The sequence below is a fragment of the Falco cherrug genome, chromosome 9 (assembly GCF_023634085.1).
Source record: "Falco cherrug isolate bFalChe1 chromosome 9, bFalChe1.pri, whole genome shotgun sequence".
NCBI classification, from domain to species: Eukaryota; Metazoa; Chordata; class Aves; order Falconiformes; family Falconidae; genus Falco; species Falco cherrug.
In genome coordinates this window covers 17,688,056-17,702,791 of record NC_073705.1, presented here as the reverse complement: position 1 = coordinate 17,702,791, position 14,736 = coordinate 17,688,056, and the positions used below count along the sequence as shown (strand labels likewise).

Genomic DNA, 14,736 nt, shown 5'->3' with positions numbered 1-14,736 from the left:
TTCCATTAGGTCGGCAGGACGCGGGACGGGGCATCTGTAGAGCACAGGAGACATTTCACGCTACCTCAGCCCAGGGGAAGATGCTGCGGTGCTGGGGGGCACTAACCAGAAAATCCTCTGATGTGTCTGTCAGTGGATAAAAGAGGAGAAAAAAGGGAAAACGTGTCTCCTGGGCAGGGAGGGGGGAAGCTCAGGTAAAAGACTGATGGGTTTCTGTAACGTTGCCCCGCCCCCCATCATATTCTACGGCGTTTTGTAGATTTACAGCGTCAGGTGACAATAAGACCGTAACCCCCACAATTTCGGTGTTCAGAGGCGCTGCCAGGACGAGGCAGCGCCGGGGGGCGAGGCCGGCAGCTCCGCCCCAAGAAAACACACCCCCGGCCGTGCCGTGCCGTGCCGGGCCGTGCCGTGCCGGGCCGTGCCGTGCCGTGCCGGGCCGTGCCACAGACGGCGGCCGGGGCAGCCCTGGAGCAGGGCCCGCTCCCCCCAGCCCGCGCAGGGCCTCACCGCGGACCTGCAGCCGGCCGCGCCGCTCCGCCGGCCGCCACCGGAGGCCCTGGCAGAGCAGAGCGGCGCCGCGTCAGGGGCCGGGCCGCGCCGCCTCAGCGCAGGCACGGCCCGCGGCGGGGGCGGGGAGCGGCTGGTACCGAAATCTCGGAATGAAAAACTTGCCGACCCCGATGTGAGGGAGATAAGCAGACACTTCTTTATGGACGGCCGGGTGCGTGAGTGAGTCCTAATTACTAGACCTACATTCTTTGTGTAAATATATTTACCCGTAACTGACTGTCCCCATTCCATGCCATTTCTTTATATCACTATTATTAAAGTTCACGGTTTCTTGGCAGGTAGCTACGAGTTGTTTCATTCGGTTGCTCTCAGTCCTTGGCCGTGGTACAGGGCTGTACAGAGGATTCCACAGCAGCTTGTGTGGTGCAGCTGCTAGTTCCACTAAAATATATTTCTTATTCCTCTACAGTTCTATGAAAATGATTTTATAAAATCAAATAAGGTTAGTTAATTGTAACCGTTAGCAAATCTGTAACACGGGGACCCGGCTCCTACCGCCCGGGCCCGGGCCGCGGCGGGGCGGGCGCGCTGCGACCCGCGCTCGGCGGGACCCGCTCGGCCAGGGCTGCCGCCTCCCGCCGGGCCGGCCGGGTGCGCGCGGGGCCGGCCGGGAGCGGCAGGCGCGGGCGCGCCGCGGGGCACGCTGGGAAGTGGAGTCTCCCAGCGACAGGGCCCACTGTGCCGTCAGCGCCGGGGAACAAACGTCTCCGGGAAGCTGCAGGTGAGCTCTGGGTGGGGCACGCCGGGCAGCCAGGTGTCACCCGAGCAGCGGGCAGTGCGGGCTGTCACCCGAGCAGCGGGCGGTGCGGGCTGTCACCCGAGCAGCGGGCGGTGCGGGCTCCAACATGGGGAGCAGGCACTGCAAGGTGGCACCTGCTCCTGAGGAGAAGGAGGCAAAAGCAGAGTTGCCGGGCCCGGCGGGGCACGGCGATGGGCCGCAGCCCGGCGGCGAGCCCGAGCCGCCGCAGCCCGACCGCGAGCCCGAGCCGCCGCAGCCTGGCGGCGAGCCCGAGCCGCTGGAGCCCGGCCACGAGCCGCGGCCCGCCGACGAGCCCGAGCCGCTGGAGCCCGGCCACGAGGCGGGGCCCGGCGGTGGGCCGGGCCCGGCGGGGCACGGCGATGGGCCGGGCCTCCAGGGCGGCAGCGCAGGCTGGGCGGGCCCTGGCTGCTGGCGCCGCTGGTGGGCGAAGCTAAGGCGGCGCAGGCGCGGGGCGGCCGTGGCGGGCGGCAGCGGGCAGAGCTGGCTGGCGGCGGGCAAGGAGAAGGTGAGGGGCGGCGGTGCCGTGGATCTGCCGGGTTCGGTTTGGCGGTTTTCCCTCCCCCTGGCCTCCCCCACACCCTTTTTTGGGTTTTTTTGGTCTCATGTTACTTATTTCCCCGGCCGCGGCGTGGGCGGCGTATGTGAAAGTCCTTGCGAGGGGAAAGTGTCCTGGAGCGGTTCGGGCTTCCGTTTTGGAGTTCTGCCAATAACGGGTCCTTCTTTCCCCACCTGGAGGCCGAGGCGCGGCCCGGCCCGGCCCGGCCCGGCGGGGGGGGCGGAGGGCGGGCTGCGGGCTGGGGAAACGGGCAGTTGACCGAACTGCCTGGGGCTCGCTTGCCTGGGGGCTTCACCCTGCTGGAGCACGAACGATTCGGCTCGGAAGACCCAGCCGAATTCAAGCGAATGGCTTATCAGACTAGCTTCTCCGGGGTGAAGCGGGTGCGATTGAAAAATCCGTTGTAGGTTGCTTCTCCCCTTAGTTCACAGTGACTGCGCTGCTTGTATTAACATGGCATTTGTCTGTAAGGACTGTAATGTTCCTTCTCAAAGTGTTTCACAGAGTGGGAGACCTTACTGTCAGGTGTTGATGTTTCACTTGACATTCAGATTTAATTGCCCTTTATTCATTTTTCCTTAATGCTCTTAGTTAGAACCCTAAAAATACTCCACCCCAAGATACTTCTTTTCATCTCCTTGTAGTTGCAGGATGGAGTATCAAGTCGTTTCCCAAAAACTCTTAGCTGTATACAAAAGTTGAACACTCATCACATTAGATCTTAGGTTAGCCTTTTCTGGACGTGTTTTGATTTTTATTTTTCTTCCGCCGGAGCGACAAACTCATTGAAGAGCATTTCTCTTGGTCTTTTTAGCCAGTGGAGTTGGGGCTGGGGGGTTGACATCATTCTCACGGAAGGCATATTCTGTTTGGATTTCAGATCATTATTATTATTATTTTTCACAGCTGAAGGAGTATCAGCAGAAGAAGAGCCCTGGAGCAGCTGCAGGAGCTAAGAAAAAACGCAAAACTAAAGACGACGGTCGGCCCGAGACTCCCACGGGCGATGACCAGCAGCCTCCAGAGAATGTGAGTGCCTCGGTCTTTGTCCCAGCTCATTTGCTGCCTCCTTGCTCTTTGGTTTTTCTGAACAGCTGCCCTGAGGAAGCTGTCTAGTTACTCCTGCCAACCCGTTTTACAACAGGCAATGAAACTTGCGCAGGGGATGCACAGTCTGGCAAGTTCCAGTGCTGGGTTTAAATAGGTTTAGGCAGGAAGTCAGATCCTTTGAGTCAAGCATTTACAGGCTTTAGCGTCTTCATGTTGCCAGGCTTCTGAAGAGGAAAGGGCAGGAACTATGCCAATAAGTCACAGAAACGTGTTCAGGCACAAACATAAAACCCCAGCCTTTTTAAAAAAATGCTTTTTGGGCAGTTTATTTAAATGTAAGGCTTGATCAAATTGGGATAGAAGCTCAGGGAAGTCAAATTTGGTAGCCCAGAGTTGTCTTCCGCTGTTGCTGTGGCAAAGCTCTGATTTTCGTTTCACTTGCTTCTTTTTGGTAGCTTATTTTCCTACCATTGCTTCAGTTCAGTTGTCATAAAGTAACTCGTATTTACTACATATCTGTGCGTCTTTTATCAATAAACGTAACTATAGTAATCACCAGCGGTACCAGGTAGATGCAGTGAAACCCGCAAGACGGAACGGAGTTCACTCCGATTTGCCTTTGGTATTCCTTTTCTCCTTTTTTTGTGTGATAATACAGCAGCCGTTCTGTCCAGCAGACAGAGTGAAAAGCTGAAAGTCCCTCCAGCTGGACCTTGTACGTGTAGGTTGCGTACCGGTAGAACCCGAGTGACGTGACATACTGTTAGCTCTGAGGGTGCTGGGTGTGCCTGTCTAGCACCAGAAAGCATGTATTTTGATTGGGGTTTTGCTCTTGTCACGGGGATTATTTTCAGTGAATGCTCGTAAGCTCAGTTTAAGTTAGATCTCAGAGAAAGAGGCTGGTTTCACACTGGAGGGTGAGGTGAAGATGGGTGGTCCGGTGCTGTTGCTGAGCTGGCATTTGGTCTTGCAGTGCAGGCCTACCTGCATCTGCAGTTTTAGTCCTGTTCTGAAAAAGGAGAATTCTGTTCCTTCTTGTTTTCCCAGGTTTTTCCCCGCTCTCGTTTTCTTGGCACGGAGAGATACATTTTGATCTGATTGGCTGTTATGTGGACCGTTGTGCCTGGGGTTTCAGAAATCATTTGAAAACTAATCTTTAATTGCAATATGTCATGACAGATTTCTTTTTCCAGTTGCCGTCTTGTAAAAATCCTGCGTCAGGAGAATGCTGTTCAGAAGCTCACTTGGCGCTAATAGGGCAGAAAAGCTGATTGTTGGCATGAGCTTCTGCTGCCATTGGTGTCTTAACGCGAGGCAGACCCTTCCCGTCTCAGCCACTTCAGCTTTCTTGGCTGTGAAACACAGAAATCTCCTTTCCCCCCTCTTTTTTTCTTTTTTTTTTTTTTTTCCATTGGACATCACCGTGAGTCGGAGCACTTTAGGGTTGCAACATGGATCATAAGTGGCAGGTTACTGTCAGGGGAAAGGCTATGCAGAAGTGGAGTGTTAACATTTTGCCATGACTTTTTGATTTTTGTTGGCAGTTGTCAAATCAGGCAGGGAGTCTGGATGCAAAGCAGCAGTTGCAGGTGGCACTGGAGGAGAAGGCAGGCCTGGAAACCCAGGTTGCTCAGGGGTTGTACGAAATGACATTCAAATCTTCATGTCTGTAAAGAAACTTGTGTGGCAGAAGAATGCAGCCTGAGCTTTGTGTTAACACTGGTTTCTTCAGGCTTTATCCCTGAAGCGGTCACTGCCAAATTTATTTAGCCAATACGATTTTCTTTGTGTTTAATTTTGTTTTGAACAGCTCTCGGAGTCCGTTCACCAGCTCCAGGCAGAAAGAGAGCAGTATGTAGAGAAAGTGAAGGTGTGGAGCATTTGGCAGCAGCAGGTGCAGCAGCTCTCTGAACAGGTAACACCAGGGGCAGCATCACAGCTGCTTTAGACAAACACAGGCAGGAGTGAATGCACCATGAACGTTGTTTTAACTTTCATGGTGTGGCCTTGCAGGTCCATGCAATGGCAGACGAGAAGGAGGAGCATGTGGCCTGCGGAGATGATGACGTGGACTCCTGAGTTCGACCAGAAGACCTTTTATTAGTCCAGAACCCACGCTTATAATATCCTCGTTTGCTGTTCACGCGCCCCATACTAAAATATCCTTGGTTAATCAATACTGTTCACGCACTTCTTGGCCACGTATAATTGGTCAATTACTAAGCTGCAAATGCACTGAACTTCTTGCGTTTTTTTTCTCTCTTCTTTCTTATCTCTGCGGGTTTCATGTTCTCAGCCAGCCAGCCGCCGAGATGTGGCATCGCGCATCCGCTCTGGCCTTGCTTCATACCCCGTCTTCCTTCCAGGCGTTCAGCCAACCTTATCGTACTTTCTCTCTTCTTTAGCCTTCAAGGCCCTTCACAGGCATCGTGGCCTCCAGCACTGGCCATAAAGCTCTCTACACTTCCCCCGTCTTTATTTTGAACAGAAACAACATTAGAGGTTAAACTACTTTTGAATCATAGGTCTTACACAGTTCGGCATACAGGGAATAATGGTCAATAAAACTACAATTACCAATAACAATATTCCTCCGCGTGTTGTAAACTCCTGCAACCATCTGGTGGTTCCCCGAGACTTGAAAAGATTCCGCAACCAATCTCCCAAAAGTTCCTGCCGTAAGCCCTGTGACATGTCCTTCAGTTTTTGTAACTGACGGTGAATCGACGCGGAACAGCCCGGAAGGTTCGTACAACACATTCCTTAGCGCTGTGCACTGTAGGCTACTGCAGAGGAACGAAGCTGGGTTAATCAGCACTGACAATGTACAGCTGTGGGCTGGCTTCAGGGGCGGTGGGTTGGCTGGTGTAGACAAGGTGCAGCTGTGGCTGGTTCTGTGAAGCGGTTGGGCAGCCGAGGAAGAAGCAGAGAGGGTGAGCGTGCCCTGGATGAGGCGAGACTAGAAGGCAGCAGAGGGACTGCCATGGAGAGTGTGATGGTAAAAGACCTGGCTGCAGCTGGCTCCTTTGGAGAGTGCTGCGACAGGCCACTCTCTGCTGTTCACTTGCCTTCTACAGGTGAGATCACATCCCTCCTTTCTTTCTGTCTCATGCTGGTGTCTTCTCGTGCTCCCTCAAAGTTATGTGACTCTTTGCTGCAGGTTCTCAGCTGCACGTTATCGATGTCGAAACAACCCACTGTCTCTGTTCTCTACAATTCACCCCTGTTTGTGGTTTTTGGTTTTGTTTCTTTGCTGGGTTTTTGGTTTTTTTTTTTGGTAAAAGGTTGCTTTACCATGTTATGGAGTTGTCATCCTTTTTCTTTTGTTTTCTGTCTCATGACTTAATTACCAGTTTTAGCCTTCTTTTATGTGTACGTTTGTACATTTCAGTCGGGTTCACAAAATGTTAAACTTGTTATCGGTGCATTTCCTACAGAGGTCAACATACAGGTTTATGATTATTTACAAGAACATGCAATAAGCTATGGAAGTGTTATTAAAATATTTTTCAGAAACTTCTAATCAAATAAATGAGCATGAGAAATTGTGTTTAACTTGTAAATTCTGTATGTAAGCTGTTAAGAAACATTTTCTCTCCTAAAATGAAAAGATAAAACCTACTTAAGAGCTCTTGAAATCTTGCCCTTGGGTGAGTGTTCCGCTGTGCCTCCATTCTAAAGCATGGAAGTGGAAGTTGCGTAGAGCAAAGTTTCACTTTAAATAACTGCTCGACTGTTATTGCTGCTTTTCAAAGAACCTGGGAGCACACAATGAAGACTTGGAACTAAGCAAACAGCTGAATGGACACCTCTAGATTGTTACTGGAATTAAATGCAGAAGTTAACTATAAAAGTTTCTCAAAATGTTCTGGTTGCTTTGTGTTGGTGGTTTATATCTAGATAGGTATAGAAAACTACACAAACAGGGAAATAAAAAAATGCTTAAAAAATAGGGAAAGATAAGAGTATACAGTATTTATAGCTTAGTCACTTTTTTTTTTTTTAATTTGTAGAGAAACTATTACCTGAACATGCAGTACATCCACAACTCTGAATTCATACCGGTTTTGTAGTGTGATATAGTCCTGTATGAACCATAAATCAACTACGTGTTAAATCACTCTTCTCCATCACTGTTGTCACGATCTTTGAGCTTCGTAGCATTGCCTAGGTCACAATCCTTTAGCTTAGGGAACTTCGGCAGGTGAAAATGCAAACATCTATTTCTAATACAAGTTTGCAGAATGCGGTTTAGCCACAAGACACTTTATGGAGAGATATTACGTTGTATGGTGTATAATCTATGAGAAGTGGGAAAATGGTGTTCCTGAAAGAAAACGCTTCACTGGATCGTTACTTTGGAACGGGTTTTGCACCTGCTATACCGCAAGAATCCCCTAAGCAGTGATGTATCTTTGTGGACTTTGAGATATCTGTGTGATTAGGTTTAAACTTAACACGCAACCTGATTTCAAGTACAACTCTAGGCACAAGCGTGGGAAAGAGCATGCTGTCAGGACACAATCTTTCTCGCTTACAAGGTATCAAAGGGCATGTTACTCAAGTTAAAGTCTAACTTCTACGACAACTTCATTTCCACCAAAGGAGCTGCAGTTACGTACGCAAACTACTGCAGCTCAACTGAAGTTTCCCTGCTGCAACAGAGTACAGAATGCTTTTCCCACCGACCTTAAAGGTTGTGGTGGTGGGGATGAAGGTGTGACAGATACTTCTAACCCAAAACAAATGTTCAGCTGTGTTAAATTCACCTGTACACAAAGAACACGTTATTCCTTCTGAGGCAACAGCTGAGGATTTGAACAGTCTCTTTTCACCTTGAGCTGTTCCCAGTTTAGAGGTTACGAAAAAAAGAAATAACTCAAAAGGTATTCTGTCAATATGCTGATGCAGTTGCATGCTAAATTCTGGTCACACTGAAATAGAGCTATGTTCTAGCATTCATATATAGGTAGCACTCCATTACAACTTATGAACAAATTCAGAAGTTCATCTTATCTCACATTTCTTGGAATTCGATCAGGTTGCAGTCTTATTAAAGTCACTGTGTTTTTTGTTTTGGTTTGGTTTGGTTTGGTTTGGTTTTTTAATGCAACCAGAGACACTTGACCGTAACAGAGAAGCCCGTATTGACATCTCTGAGCCCGGACACAAACCACAGCTGCACGTACCACCAGGCTCAGGGCAGAAATCATTCACGCAGTTGCATAGCTATGTACCGCTACACGCATGCAGACACCTATTTGTCACTAGATAACCGTGTTCATCTTTCCTCCTCTCCTTCACAATACCTAGCTGTTCTCTCATCTCTCGTTAGGTCAGCCATTCCCTATTTTCCTCTCCTGTATATCTCTTCAGACGTTCTCTATCCTCCTCTTTTTTGCTTGTGAATTGCGACAAGGCAAAGGTTGTGTGTAGCTGGGTGCCCGTGACCTGATTTATGTCACACTCAGCTAAACGCTGAATACAGGACAAAAAGGCATAGGAGACGTAAGGCAAACATCAATACGGGGGTTAAGGCGATTATAATAAATCCTGGACTACTTTTGATCCACGGCCCAAAGTTTCCCAGCCGTGAGAAGAGACCAAAGGCCTCCCACCCCTGGCTCTGCTGCGGATCTTTGTTTTAAGTTTTGTATGCTTTTGTGGATTGATTCATGGTGGTCACTCAGACTGACGTAACGCAACCTATCAAAGCCTTCACACCCTTGTCCCTGCGCTAATAATAAAAATCAATAGCAACTCGGTTCTGTAGCAACATACGACGGACAGAAGCGACACCTGTTAATAAGCCAGGAAAAATAAGAAATAGTATTGTAGCATTACTTTCTTTAGCAAGCCAGCAGCCTTATTTACGAAGCCAGTTAAGAGCGTGCACTATTCTTACAGAAGAGATTAGAGAAGCAAAACGTGTCACGCTGCATTCCAGAACTCAACCTGGGAGTTACAGTCTGCTGTGAGTTCTGGGTTATAACCATTTGACACGTGTTGGGGTTGCGCCTGTGCAAGGGCTGCGATGCCCATGTTCACTTTTCATTGGCATTATCACAGCTAATTGTTTTAAAAGCAACCCTTGAGCTTCCTCATGCTCGACTTGTTGTTGCAAACTATTCTGAAGCCGATCAATAAAGTTAGTCTATGACTCTCTAGGACCCTGCAAGACCGTGGCGAAGGACGCACTAGAGGCTCGCCCAGACTCCCGTATCCCCCTACCCGGACTGCCTTCGTAGCCATCTCCTCCGTCTGCAAATAGCTGTCCCTGGGATGCCTTGCCTGAGTCACAGGATTGGTCGGCACAATTATTTTCTCCAGCCAACGGCTCACAGTTCACAGCAGTTCCCCGATTAAGCTTTTCAATCGAGGCCACTACACATAGCTCGCAAAAACCAGATAACCGCATGCACTGCGTCGGCGTGCGTACCACACAAAGCAATGACTTCCAATAATCACGTGGTGTGAGTGTATAAGGCTCTGCCATCACTCCAAGAAGGGACACAGCAAATGTGTTATGGATCCCCCCTTCCCGCACGGCTTTGCTTAACCCTTTAACAGCCTCGTATTGCACAGGCTGCCACTCTGCAGGTTGATTTGGCTGACAAAATAGTGAACGTGCCATGGCGCCTCCCAAATGCCCTCGCTTAAGCGCTTCCCGCCTGCATTCCTGCCACCGATCCCTCAGACCCCCTTTCACCCTCCCCGAACATACAGCCAGTGCATCAGGGGGAGGAGGAAAAAGGTCTAGCTCCTCTTCCGGGTCTATAGGACCTGGGTCCAAAGGTTTATCGGTGTCAATGGAATCATTGTCCGAGTTGTCCTGTTCCCGCGCTCGGTCCTGTGCTGTGAGGGTCGCTGCAATCAGTGACAGGAGCTCTGGGGGCAGAGGAGGTGTGGAGGGAATCGCCGTCGTCGACGGTGTGTTGAGAAGAGCCGCGCTGTCGGGGGGATTTACAGCCTCCCCTGGTTTAGCGCCGTTAGTAGAATTAGCCCACGCTTGGCAAAAGAGGAGTCAGAATTTGCCAGCAAGGCGCTAAACACATGCCTGCCACGGAGTCCCCCTCCACGGCAGCATCACACAATCGCCTGCCGACTGCTTGCCAGGCAGGAATTTTCCAGGTGCCATCAGGTGGAAAGTCCAGCACTTTGTCACGGATCCATTCTAGCAGAGTCACTAGCTGCGGACCCATCATCACGTTCTCTAACAAAATTTGTGTAAAAGGAGAATATAGTGCATTTTGCGTGACAGTTTTCCGTAGTTCCTTAATCATTTCCCAGTGAAATGCCTGATACTGGCCCGGGTGTCTATCTTGTAATATCACGGGAAACGCGTGCGCTCCCTCTTTCATACTTTCCAAGCGCACTCTCCTCCACCCCTCTGTAACGCGTCTGCCGATAGCATTTTCATCATCGCCGCTGCTCCCCTTATTACCGCTCTGCCGCACCACTCGCTTCCTCCTTACTTTTGACTGTTCCTGTTTTAGCCGCAAGAACGAAATGTGCTGCTCCAGTTCCTCCAGGCTGTAGCCTCTGTAGCAGTAAAGGTAATTCGGCACCTACCCATTACTGGGTAGCGCTGCCACACCGTCACCATTGAGAGTCCTCAGAAAACATTTGAGTAATAGATGTTCCAGTTGTCTCAGAATAGAGGTTAAGAATTTGCTCCCAGGTTCACGCGCTGTTTTATAGGCTCTTCAATAAGTGAATTCCTGAGAAATGTGACAGCTGCTTTATTCAGACAGGACAGTTCAATACAACTTCACCTTTTGCCATTCACCACAGAAATGATACAGAACCTCTAGCTACCCGAGCAGTTAAGTACAAAAATGCAGAATACCCAGACTCACCCAGATGTGATCATAAAACAAAACCAACCCCCAAGCCACCACAAATTCAGCCTTCTTCCCTTGCTGCTTCCGAGGGTTTTTTCTTTTCTTTCAAAGCAGCTATTACATTGCACGTTTGCATGCCCTCGCTTCCTCTATTATTCAGTAACCAAACAGCCCCTGGATGCTGGAGAGAAGCAAGGTCTCCACGGAAAGAGTCTTCACATCAACCTGAATTACGGCCTTTCCAACAAACGAAAAAAAAAATATACTGTCCCATCAGACAGGAGACAAAATTATCCAAAGTCCTACATCCCTTTCCCACAAGCAGGACACAGCTGACAGATTCAACAGCTTTCACGTTGTAAAGCTGCTCGGAAATAAGGCTGTTCATGCACGCGCTGTTGCAATTCCACACACAGCTTCTGAGGCCACCTTCTGTCCGTTCTGAACCAATACCACACCAAACCGTCACGGCCCAGTAAGTGTCAGCTTTGCAGGACGGGGCAATCTTCAGGTTCAATACTAGTCGCTAAGCTCCAGGTCGTATGTATTCAGGGCAGAGCTGCTTTGTAGTAACCCCTCGGATAACAGCTGGAAAAGAAAGACCGCTATTTTCATTACAGAAGTATCAGACCAGTCAGAAAAGTTGTGTTTTCCTCCCAGTAGCCCCTAACTCTCTCACAGAACCTCCCATAGCTAAGGAACCAACCTAAGGTTTTGCAGCTGCGCTCTCTGCTTGTCTCAACACTCTTTTAAAGTATATGAAGAGCAAAACTGACAAAAATTGGTAAGACTGAACAAAGTTTGGCAGTACATAACACAGACTAAAATAGCAGTAGATGACAATTCTTTCGCATGTTCGGTTCTAAACACATCCTGCGAAAATAACGACAGAAGTGTTTGTGCCTGCACAAGTGGCTGGGCAATGAAAGCCCTAGAATTCAAGAATCTTTAAAACAAGCTCTGCCTTCGTGGCGTAGTACCTTCTCTCTCTCTGTCTACATGAAAACATTGACTGAGTTGTTCATCAACAGTTTTCCCCTTCCTTACCCAGTTTGCCCAGCAGCATCTGCCCAGCATCTTTAATATCATTGTACTCATGGAGCGAGCAGAGAAATGTGCTGCTCCAATTCCTCCAGGCTGTAGCCTCTGTAGCAATAAAAGCAGAAAAGGTCAAAAATGCCGCACGGCGAGTGTTGCCCCTACTGACCCAGCACAGCAAGGAGATTTGAGACGCTCAAGCCTGGCACTATCCAAAGCAGAATCCGAAGGCAGCAAGTACAGTTGCTGCAAGTCATCAACACGAAAGCTACAAATGAGTAGACCCTCATTTTGAGTGGGGTTTTTTTTGCCGCATCGACTTACAAAAAAACCCCAACCCACCCGAATTCTCAGAATCAAGTAGGAACAGGAATAGGCTGTGGTGAATTCAGTTTATATCTGTATCTCTAATCTGTAGCTAGTGAAAAAAAAATGTGTGGTGGTAAAGCAAAAAAGCTTTGGGAACAGCCTTTGTTGCTCTGCCGTTTCCATTCTCTGTACTACACGTGACCTTAGAAAATAACACTCCTTTGCAACAAATAACCCACAGAGATACCCTCTCTTTAAAAACCAAGCAGCAACTTGATCTCTAAAGAGCTGCTAATAAGCAGCTGCCACAGTAGGTCATAAGAAACCACAGTTAAAGCAGTTGCACTACCCTGTAAGCGGCACCCATCTCTTTCCAGGCCCTTCGCTTGCCTGGGAAACACCTCTGCTTCTTGAACACCAACGTTTAACCCACTCGCTTCAGACAGGAAAGAAATAGACACTTGATCGGGATGGAACAAACAAGGAAACCGTTTCATCCGGGGCTAAACCGGGCAGGTCATACAAGCCACAATCTCAATTTTAATTCTCACATGAACAAGGCCTTCTGGTAGCATGATGTGTCATAGCATCACGACGGTTAAAACCATTCATTCCCAGTTCACAGGTAATTTGCCTCAGCAACACCTGGGGTAAAGTTAAAATGCTCCTGTCCCAGCTCCTAGTGAAACCTGGGTTTGCTTTACCAAATAAAGTGGAAAGAATTCTCCCTTAACGGGTCCCATAAATCAAAACAACGCTGTAATCAACGTTGCACAACACCACGATAAAAGCGGTGGCGTAAGAGGACGGCTTTTAGCTCTAAGCCCTAGACCGTATTTTTTTTTTTAAACAAAACCAACTGAGGCATCACAGCGGACACTGAGCTGGCCAAGGACGTACTCGGACAAGAATTGTGCAGTTTCCTGGTCTAGAGCAAGGTCTTTCTGCTTCAGCTCTTCGATTTCATACTGCAGGGCTTCTTGGCTGGTTCCATTAGGTCGGCAGGACGCGGGACGGGGCATCTGTAGAGCACAGGAGACATTTCACGCTACCTCAGCCCAGGGGAAGATGCTGCGGTGCTGGGGGGCACTAACCAGAAAATCCTCTGATGTGTCTGTCAGTGGATAAAAGAGGAGAAAAAAGGGAAAACGTGTCTCCTGGGCAGGGAGGGGGGAAGCTCAGGTAAAAGACTGATGGGTTTCTGTAACGTTGCCCCGCCCCCCATCATATTCTACGGCGTTTTGTAGATTTACAGCGTCAGGTGACAATAAGACCGTAACCCCCACAATTTCGGTGTTCAGAGGCGCTGCCAGGACGAGGCAGCGCCGGGGGGCGAGGCCGGCAGCTCCGCCCCAAGAAAACACACCCCCGGCCGTGCCGTGCCGTGCCGTGCCGTGCCGTGCCGTGCCGTGCCGTGCCACAGACGGCGGCCGGGGCAGCCCTGGAGCAGGGCCCGCTCCCCCCAGCCCGCGCAGGGCCTCACCGCGGACCTGCAGCCGGCCGCGCCGCTCCGCCGGCCGCCACCGGAGGCCCTGGCAGAGCAGAGCGGCGCCGCGTCAGGGGCCGGGCCGCGCCGCCTCAGCGCAGGCACGGCCCGCGGCGGGGGCGGGGAGCGGCTGGTACCGAAATCTCGGAATGAAAAACTTGCCGACCCCGATGTGAGGGAGATAAGCAGACACTTCTTTATGGACGGCCGGGTGCGTGAGTGAGTCCTAATTACTAGACCTACATTCTTTGTGTAAATATATTTACCCGTAACTGACTGTCCCCATTCCATGCCATTTCTTTATATCACTATTATTAAAGTTCACGGTTTCTTGGCAGGTAGCTACGAGTTGTTTCATTCGGTTGCTCTCAGTCCTTGGCCGTGGTACAGGGCTGTACAGAGGATTCCACAGCAGCTTGTGTTGTGCAGCTGCTAGTTCCACTAAAATATATTTCTTATTCCTCTACAGTTCTATGAAAATGATTTTATAAAATCAAATAAGGTTAGTTAATTGTAACCGTTAGCAAATCTGTAACACGGGGACCCGGCTCCTACCGGCCGGGCCCGGGCCGCGGCGGGGCGGGCGCGCTGCGACCCGCGCTCGGCGGGACCCGCTCGGCCAGGGCTGCCGCCTCCCGCCGGGCCGGCCGGGTGCGCGCGGGGCCGGCCGGGAGCGGCAGGCGCGGGCGCGCCGCGGGGCACGCTGGGAAGTGGAGTCTCCCAGCGACAGGGCCCACTGTGCCGTCAGCGCCGGGGAACAAACGTCTCCGGGAAGCTGCAGGTGAGCTCTGGGTGGGGCACGCCGGGCAGCCAGGTGTCACCCGAGCAGCGGGCAGTGCGGGCTGTCACCCGAGCAGCGGGCGGTGCGGGCTGTCACCCGAGCAGCGGGCGGTGCGGGCTCCAACATGGGGAGCAGGCACTGCAAGGTGGCACCTGCTCCTGAGGAGAAGGAGGCAAAAGCAGAGTTGCCGGGCCCGGCGGGGCACGGCGATGGGCCGCAGCCCGGCGGCGAGCCCGAGCCGCCGCAGCCCGACCGCGAGCCCGAGCCGCCGCAGCCTGGCGGCGAGCCCGAGCCGCTGGAGCCCGGCCACGAGCCGCGGCCCGCCGACGAGCCCGAGCC

General features: G+C 50.9%; 1 protein-coding gene, 1 long non-coding RNA gene and 1 pseudogene across 12 annotated transcripts in view; 2 read left to right on the top strand and 1 right to left on the bottom strand.

The window, feature by feature from the left end:
* The window catches only part of LOC129736820 (golgin subfamily A member 2-like), a 430,355-nt gene that overhangs the window by 217,895 nt on the left and 197,724 nt on the right, over window positions 1–14,736 (top strand). The gene's annotated exons all lie outside the window — the stretch shown is intronic.
* Window positions 1,096–5,114, top strand: LOC129736846 (uncharacterized). Its single transcript, XR_008733946.1, has 4 exons — window positions 1,096–1,294; window positions 2,796–2,918; window positions 4,750–4,854; window positions 4,953–5,114. It is a non-coding gene; the product is annotated as an uncharacterized LOC129736846 (long non-coding RNA).
* On the bottom strand, window positions 10,662–13,215 carry LOC129736838 (DNA repair protein SWI5 homolog; annotated as a pseudogene).